At 38.9% G+C, this 8,456-nt stretch overlaps 1 long non-coding RNA gene across 1 annotated transcript; it reads left to right on the top strand.

Annotated features, from left to right (window-relative positions):
• The first annotated feature begins 3,293 nt into the window (after nt 1-3,293).
• On the top strand, nt 3,294-5,578 carry LOC128612206 (uncharacterized). Its single transcript, XR_008386702.1, has 2 exons — nt 3,294-3,492; nt 3,603-5,578. It is a non-coding gene; the product is annotated as an uncharacterized LOC128612206 (long non-coding RNA).
• The last annotated feature ends 2,878 nt before the right edge of the window (nt 5,579-8,456 follow it).

Raw genomic sequence — 8,456 nt, 5'->3', positions numbered from 1 at the left:
TATTTCACATCCTGTCTCACTGACGCAGGACGTCTCTTTCGATTTTACAACAATATTTATTTCATCCCGTTTCCGTCGTTTCTTCACCTGAGTGATGATGAATGTAAACAGTGCCGATTTATATGAAAAGCTCTGAAACACTTCCTGCGCTCGGGGGAAAGTGGAGAGTAAAAAAAAAATTTTTTTTTCCATTTACAAACATGGCTGATTTTGAATGGAAATGAAGAATTATTGATTTTATTCCACCTTGTTGCTCTCAGCTGACAAAATCATTACTGTAGGAGGCATGTAAGTTTTAAAAAGGATATTTTTATTAGTGAAATTGGGTGGAATAAAATTTTTAATTGTTTTACTTATTTTAATAAGATTTATTTTACTTTATTTATAATTAAAATTAAAAAATGTAATATAGCAACATTTTTGACCAGAGCATTCAGTTTTAGTGCAAGTGATACATTAATCTATTTACACTGACTCCACCCACTATTTTACACTTAGGAAGAAATGTCTTAAATTCAATATTCATTTATATATATATATATATATATATATATATATATATATATATATATATATATATATTTTTTTTTTTTTAAGTGCAAAATAGACAACACAAATGATTTTGGTCATGCAAAAGACACACTCCTCTATAGCCTACGTTATGTTTTTTTTTTTTTTTTTTACACAACCCATAAATACCCATAAAAACATCACGTTTAGAACCCCTAAAAGGTTCTTTATATATAAGGTTCTATGTAGAAGCCTACAACAGTTTTTGCCTGTCTAAAACAGATCAAATAGAACCATTTTTGGAAGCTAAGAACCCTAAATTATCCAACAATTCCTTAAAGAACTGTTCAAAGAATGTAGTTGTGTAAGTTAACTAGCCTCAATCTGCAGAAAATAATGCTTTGTATATAGAACCCTACATCATAGATGGGGTTTCCCTGTCTGAAATGTTTCCAAATAGAACCGCTTTAGGAGGCGGAGAACCCTTAAAGAACCCTTTGAAGAATCCTTTTTTTTCTAATAAAATAACACTTTAATATTCACTCTGGCAAACTTTAAGGAACAATGAACAAGTCCCGTTAGAGGAATCCGACATCAGAGTGTCTCCCTGTCAGAAATGGTTCCAAACAGAACCTTTTTGGAAGCTGTGAATCCATAAAGAACCCTTGATGAACCTTCTTTTCAAGAGCGTAATGCCAGAACACTGTCCTGTTCCTTAAATCAAACCTAATTCTGCTGAAATATGGAATGTGAACGGTGTTTAGTTCTTCTCCAGGCCTGGATTGTATTTACGGCTCATTTTTCTTGCTGTTCTGTTCGTCTCCGTGGCCTCGGGGTCACACGCTCGGTTCTAACAGATCAGAGAAATAAATCTCTTCCCCTTTATGACCCTGTGGCTAGAACTCTGAAACCTCTCCCGCAGCTTTTACAGGTCCACTGATCTTTACTCAACGACGGATAAAAACCAGGAGAAACACCACAAATCCAAACACTGATTGAGGGTTCTCATGTCATCGGGTCAGTCCAGGTTTTTATAGATGATATTTAACGAGACATGAAGGGGAAAGAAATAATAAAAAAAAGCTCCTCTATGTAGAAAATCACGTCCATCACATAACCTGGAGACCCAGTGCGCTATTAACACCAGGATTATATAATAAAACCACTTCTACACACAGCGCTGCTGCAAAATCACAGGTTTATATGAATGCACTCTTTCTAATACATTAGTGTTTCTATAGTAACAGGGACTTGTGCTAATAATAAACGGATTAAAGAATGCGTGTAATTGATGATGTGGTGCATTGTGGGACTTTGCGTTAAGGCCTTTGCGTTTGAGTTAAAGGCCTTTCTCAAGGGCCCAACAGTGGCAGATTGGCAGTGCTGGGGTTTGAACCCCCGACCTTCCGATCAGTAACCCAGAGCCTGGCAGTGCTGGGGCTTGAACCCCTGACCTTCTGATCGGTAACCCAGAGCCTGGCAGTGCTGGGGCTTGAAGCCCTGACCTTCGAATCAGTACCCCAGAGCCTGGCAGTGCTGGGGCTTGAACCCCCGACCTTCCAATCAGTAACCCAGAGCCTGGCAGTGCTGGGGCTTGAATCCTTAACCTTCTGATCAGTAACCCAGAGCCTGGCGGTGCTGGGGCTTGAATCCTTAACCTTCTGATCAGTAACCCTGAGTCTGGCAGTGCTGGGGCTTGAACCCCCGACCTTCTGATTTTTGTCTGCGTTTTTGATAGATAGAAGGTATCGGTAGTTTCAGGGCTGATGGAACAACAGGGGTGAGCTGGGATTTGACCCGGTACTTTTCAAACTACTGGGGTGGAGACCCAGCACTTCAGGCAATAAAAAACAAAAAAACAATCAAATCTTCCAGTTCAGCTGGGGGGTGGGACATTTCTCCTAAAGGGGACCTCCTATGAGCGATAAAGGGTTAACCTTGGTGCTTACTGGTGCTTAAAGCGCACCTATTATGGTTTTGAAACGTGCCTAATTTTGTTTTAAAGGTTTCATACAATAAATTTACATGCATCCGAGGTGAAAAAACACTTTAATGCGCTCATAATTTAAACTGCAGCATTACCTTTTTCCCCCAGTGTCGCAGACGACTCATTAAATGATCCTTTCTAAAGGATTCATTCCAAACTCCACCTTTCAGAGAGCATACTCTGCTCTGATTGGTCAGACGTCCCAGTCTGTTGTGATTGGTCTACCGCTGTCAATGTGTTTTGAAAAGGAAACGCCCACCACCGTAACAAATTTCAGTAATCAAATGTCAGCGAGCAGCATCCGATGAAGTCCAGATGCGGGGCTTTTTGTTACAAACCTACGTAGGTTAGTACAGGAAGTAAGTCTGGAATCACTAACGACTCGTTTCAGCTGTTCAGAATCGCTTCCTTCTTTTGAGAGTCAATATCTCCGTTTGTCCTGCGCATTGATTTTTTTGGAGACGTTTTTACATTCACAAACAGCTCTATAACACACTACATGAAAGGTAATATTTAAAAAACAACATAATAGGTGCACTTTAATAATCGTGTGTCATTAAAAGGTGTTCTGTGCCTGTTATTGTATTATAATCAGACCCTGGCTCCATATAGCACTAGAAGCAAAATACATAATTAGTCTGTATTATTATTATTATTTTTTTAATATATGTGACCAGGTGAAAAATAAGACAACATTCAAATTGTGAAACTGGATATTAAAGCCATTAATTAAGTGTATTATCCATGCAGTGTGCACAGATGTCCTTCTCGTCTAGTGAGAAAATGTTACGCTGGCCCTTTAAGAAGCAGGAACGTGAGTTACCGTTCTGCTCAGGAGTATCGCGAGAGTTCACCTGCGAGCAGCGCGAGAGTTCACCTGTGAGCAGCGCGATTTACAAAATGGCGCCGGTGGTGCTGGTGTGTTTCTTGCTGATTTCTGTTGAGTCATTTCTCTTCAGCGTGAAAGCAAACCTCGTCATTATTTCTCAACGCGCGTAAGTGTTGATGTATTCTCGATATTAAAATTAATATCTGAATCATTTTGTGCACAATTGTATGTGAATTTGAGTTGTTTAAGTGTGTTTTTTCTTGTTTTGATAAATAGGGGAGAAAACCCTGCTCCATAGGCCCTATGTGTATATATCAGACCGGATGTGACGCATCAGGGTGAGTTTTATTCAGTTGTATTGTTTTCAGAAGTCTTTATCCCAAGAAAATGTGTATTTCCTAATATGAGTGAAATAATAATGTTGTAGTAGCTTCATGTTTTCAGGGTGTTGAGGGGAAAGGTTTGTATTTTGTCTTTGACTGAACACAATGAGAGAGGTGCCAGTGTGATGAGCAGTACGTTTAAATCATTTCATTAATTTCCAAAGTGGTAGTAAATATAATGTTTATTCACTAATGTGAGCGATAAATAGCCAAAATGTTTGCAGTGTTTAAAATGTATTCCTTCTAACCAAGTTTCATTTTAATTGACACTTTTTTTTTTTACACCTGAAGCAGCCTTATATGGTATTTCATGTATACAAATATAATATTTGTATGTGTATGTCGTCCTCTAGGATAGAAGAAACATTGTCTGTGTAATCAGTTGTCTAGGTTGCCCGTTGCTTGTTCCATTATTTACTACTGCCTATAAGGAAAGGGGAAAAGGGAGACGGACTCATTTTGTTGTTTGTATAAAACCACATACAAATCTATTCTGTATTTAGTCAATATAGATGATTTTCATTCCTAAATTCTAATCTGCCCAAAATCTGCATAGTTAATGCTGCCTGATTTTACATTTTGTCCTGTGACTTGTTTTGTCATTTATTCACATTCTGGGCCACGTATTGAGCAATAACAGATGTACGATTTCTCTTTGTAGTATTTGTTGTGGCACACGATGATCTAGTTTAAATATCATTAATAGGTCATGTTTGATTAAATATCATTAAAAGCATCAGGTTTTGTCCACCACTTTTGTATTAGAGGTTCCACCCCTGATTAGTTTTTTTTTATTTTATGGTTAGTTTGTGGACTTTCTATAAGAAATGTTATTTTATTCTGATAATTCTATATTCTATTAAAGAGTTGTTTTTTTTTTTTTCTATTTTACAAAAACCCCTTTATTCCTCATACATCCTAAATACATATGCAAGTGATCGCGATGAATCAATTTAATTAGCTGGTGATGTCATCTGGCGACGGCGAAGCACTTTTTGAACGAGATGACGACGCTGCAGTCATGTGGACTTTTTTTTTTTGATAAGAGCCAGGTAAAGGTCAGAACAGAACTATGAAGGTAAAACATGCCGAAAGGAGGAAAAAGCCGTCGGAGAGTGGATCTGACCTGGAGGATTACAGTGGAATGGATTGTTTGGTGACATCGTTACCTGTAAAAGGTAAGAAACTTGACGTAAATGGACCAGAAGAGTGTTGTTTGACTGGTGTTTCTTTTACTGCGGAAAAATTGCGTTTCATTTCCACACACGTGAATATTTTCATATATTAGCACACAACAAACTACTGTTAAACTACATGAGTGTGAATATGACACAAACATATTCACACTGCTGATTTCAACCTACACATCCACTCGTTTAATCAACTCGGGAAACACCTGATCCTCTCTCTCTCTCTTCCTCCTCCCTCTTGGATGGAAACATGGCTACTGTTGCCATGCACCATGTCTAGTTTATGCTACACCACCATGTCTTGTTAGGCTGATTAATTATAACGTTAAGCTTTTTCATTATACATCTCTCCTATATTTTCTGTCCGTTGTTCTAGTAGCTGCTGTCCTGTGATTTAGCAGCCCTGCTTTTTTCTGGATGGAGTAGTTATAAATTCATGTCATTGTGTATGTATAGGGCTTAAATAATGGTTCAATCAAATCCGAAAGTCCGCTGGTTTTCAGCCTAAGGCTCGCTTTCATTTGGACTTAACGGACGGCCTCGACTGCTTTAAGACTCGGTCTTCGCCTGATCTCGGCTGGTCCTTCTCTTGGATTTGTCTCGGGCTGCTCTTGGACCGAGGCGGTCCTGACTACAGCCTTAAATATTGCTGGATTAAAAAAAAAAAAAAAAAAAAAAACCCAAAACACAAGTTTTAATAAAACATTTTAACAGGGAAACGTGACCGTTATCCTGTATTTTGTTTGACATGAGCACAACGCACAACTGCTAACTTCTCACTGGAATAATGAAAATACAGCACCACTAACACGTTCGTGTCAGAATCAGTAAACACCTCACATATTTCAGTATATTTACCTTTAACAAGATATCTCTCAGTAACACAGCCACTAAATATGAAACAATCATTTAGTTATAGGAACAGCTTTTTCAATGTTTTATGCAGAAAACATCTATTTGTAATCCGACGACGAGGTCTGAGGGTCATGGTGTGTTTTTATTTTCTAAAGGCTGCATGCTCGGTCTCGTCTATTTAAGATCTGCTCTCCAGTGAGAAGCGTAATTGTCAGAATAAATGAGATTGTGTACGTCGTAGCGGGACAAGAAATTAAGGTGTAAACGTTTAAGTGCAGATGGATGAAAATAAAGGATGTAAAACACGGAGGCTAGCAGTTGCTTTTTCCCCCCATTTTTTTAACGTCTTGGCTAGAGAGATTAGGAAGCATGATAAATACACACGTGATGATACAAACTAAATGTCTAAATCATGTATTGTACAAAAACAATGCAATATTTATCTGTAGGTGTTCCACTAGGAAGCATTTTATCCAATTAGCAAGATGACTAGCGTTGCTAGCTAACAATTTATATCCACTTCCTAAATGCAACTTTATGGCTAAGCGAGCGCAAGCTAGCAGGGCTAGTTAGATACTTAATACTAGCTAGCAAAAAAATAGGTGTAACTGTCAACTTATGAACAAACGTTTTATTTTTGATATAAACTGATTGACTTTATAAACATAACTAGCTAGGTCTATATATGGCATGTTGGCTAAAGTGCGAGTGAGTTTACTAGCAGGTAGCCAGCTGGCTAAGTTAGCTAATGTTATTGATTAGGTATTATGTTAAGAACAACAGGAGGACATTTGTGGGGGGGATATATTGTTTGTTTGTTTTTAGTGGTTTAAAATGAAGTGTTCAGATGATAAGAACTCTTACAAGCATCTCATGTACTAGTGGGCCATAAATATTGACATCCCTCAGCTTTTAGATCCACGGTCATGTATTGGCGCTTAAAACGCCCGAGTTTTACAGAATAATAAAACTGCAGCATCTGGTCTTCTGTCACATTTCCGACAGCTATTCATTTTCTTTTGTTAATCCATCATGTGACGTAACGCCTAATTTTGTCGTTAACGGCGCAGCCGATTTGTGGTTATTTCTCCAGTAACTCGCCTTCCTGGTGTTAGCAGACAGATCCGGCGCTCTGACACGTCGAACACAAACACGTGTAATGAAATTTCTGTGCCATTACAGAAGCGAGTGAGCATCCCTGTCTCCCCGGTGTCTTTAGACTGGAGGAGATGTTAATTAAGACGGGTAATTACGCTAGCAGCGTGAAGCACATTCACGTTTTCTTCCTCCGATGGAGCGCTAATTTCGCCACCGCGGTACAATTACGCTTTTTCCAGTGGCCTTTTCAGAGTGTCCATGTATCTCGGAATGAAATCAGAATCTCTTTTACAGCACGCACGAACGCATCTCACTTACGGGGGAATTTGACCGCGCTGATTTTTCTGTCCATATTTAATAGAAGGCAAGACGGAAAAACTTTCTGCTCCTCCCAGTGAATATTAACATTATTTAACATGCATTTTTTTTTTCTTCCTCACTTCATTAATCTCCTAATCAGAACACACATTTTGCATCATTTCACAGATGTTTACATTATTTATCTTTAGTTAGAGGTGTTACAGAATTCTGGGTTCTGATTTTTCATAAGGTGTTGATTCAATTTTTTTTTGAAGAAGAAGAAGTGAGGAGACGTTTATTTAACATTTACGGAAGGAGTCTCCAGTGTCTGCGCTTTGGAACAGTTGGAGGTAAAGCTTTAACTTCATCTGCGAGTCTTTGTGGTTTTTCGGTAACATGCCAAGCTGTGGGTTTTTTTTTTTTTGGCTTAACTTAAAAAGCGAGGCTGGTGAGGGAACGATTGCTTATAGCTGCTAGTGTTTTATTCGTGAAAAGCAACAGCGGTTATTTATAGGCTCAATTGCTTTACTATATTGTCCCCCCCATATCGGGACACTCCTCATTATCGCGTATATAAATGTATATAAGCACTTCTCCTCGTCTCTGTGATGAATGAAAACTTTTTCGCTGACTCCTGTAGTGTGAACACCTTTTTGGACTCCTTTCCTTATTTATGTGTCCTCGTTAAAAGTTTTATTTGGTAACTAAACAAAAGAGGTACCCGTGTGTGTGTGTGTGTGTGTGTGTGTGTGTGTGTGTGTCTTTGTGAGACAGAAAGAGAGAAGCACAGCACCTGGTGTTTCTTCACCACAGGATATTATTTTGTGTTTCATTCCTATTTTTATTTAATGTGTGAGGCAGGTCAGCGTCTCTCCATCACGCCTCATCATTCCTCACTTCCACTGAACGAGGGCGCCTCTCTAGGGGACGTCTCTAGGGGAGGAATATTTGAACAGATGAATTGAGGACTGTCTCTCTCGGGAGTCCTGGATTTTCTGAGCGAGCAATAGAGAAAGAAGAGCAAAAAGGGAATTGAAGAGGGAGGAAGTGAGAGATAAAGATTGGAGAGGGGTAATGACTTCACAGAGACCCATCATCATCACCCCTTATTCCCTCTGAGGCTGAATAGTGAACGAGGGCAACTCTCTAGGGGACGAAAATTCAAACAGATGTGTCGAGGTCTTTCTGAAAAGAGAGGAACTCGAGTGATTCTGTTTGTTCTGGGCCTCTAGCTGCAGGTCCTGTTTGCTCAGTTCCTGATTGCTAAGTGGACCATAAAGTCTGATTCGGTTCATCATTGATTC

The sequence above is a fragment of the Ictalurus furcatus genome, chromosome 9 (assembly GCF_023375685.1).
Source record: "Ictalurus furcatus strain D&B chromosome 9, Billie_1.0, whole genome shotgun sequence".
NCBI classification, from domain to species: Eukaryota; Metazoa; Chordata; class Actinopteri; order Siluriformes; family Ictaluridae; genus Ictalurus; species Ictalurus furcatus.
This window is presented reverse-complemented; position numbering and strand designations above follow the sequence as displayed.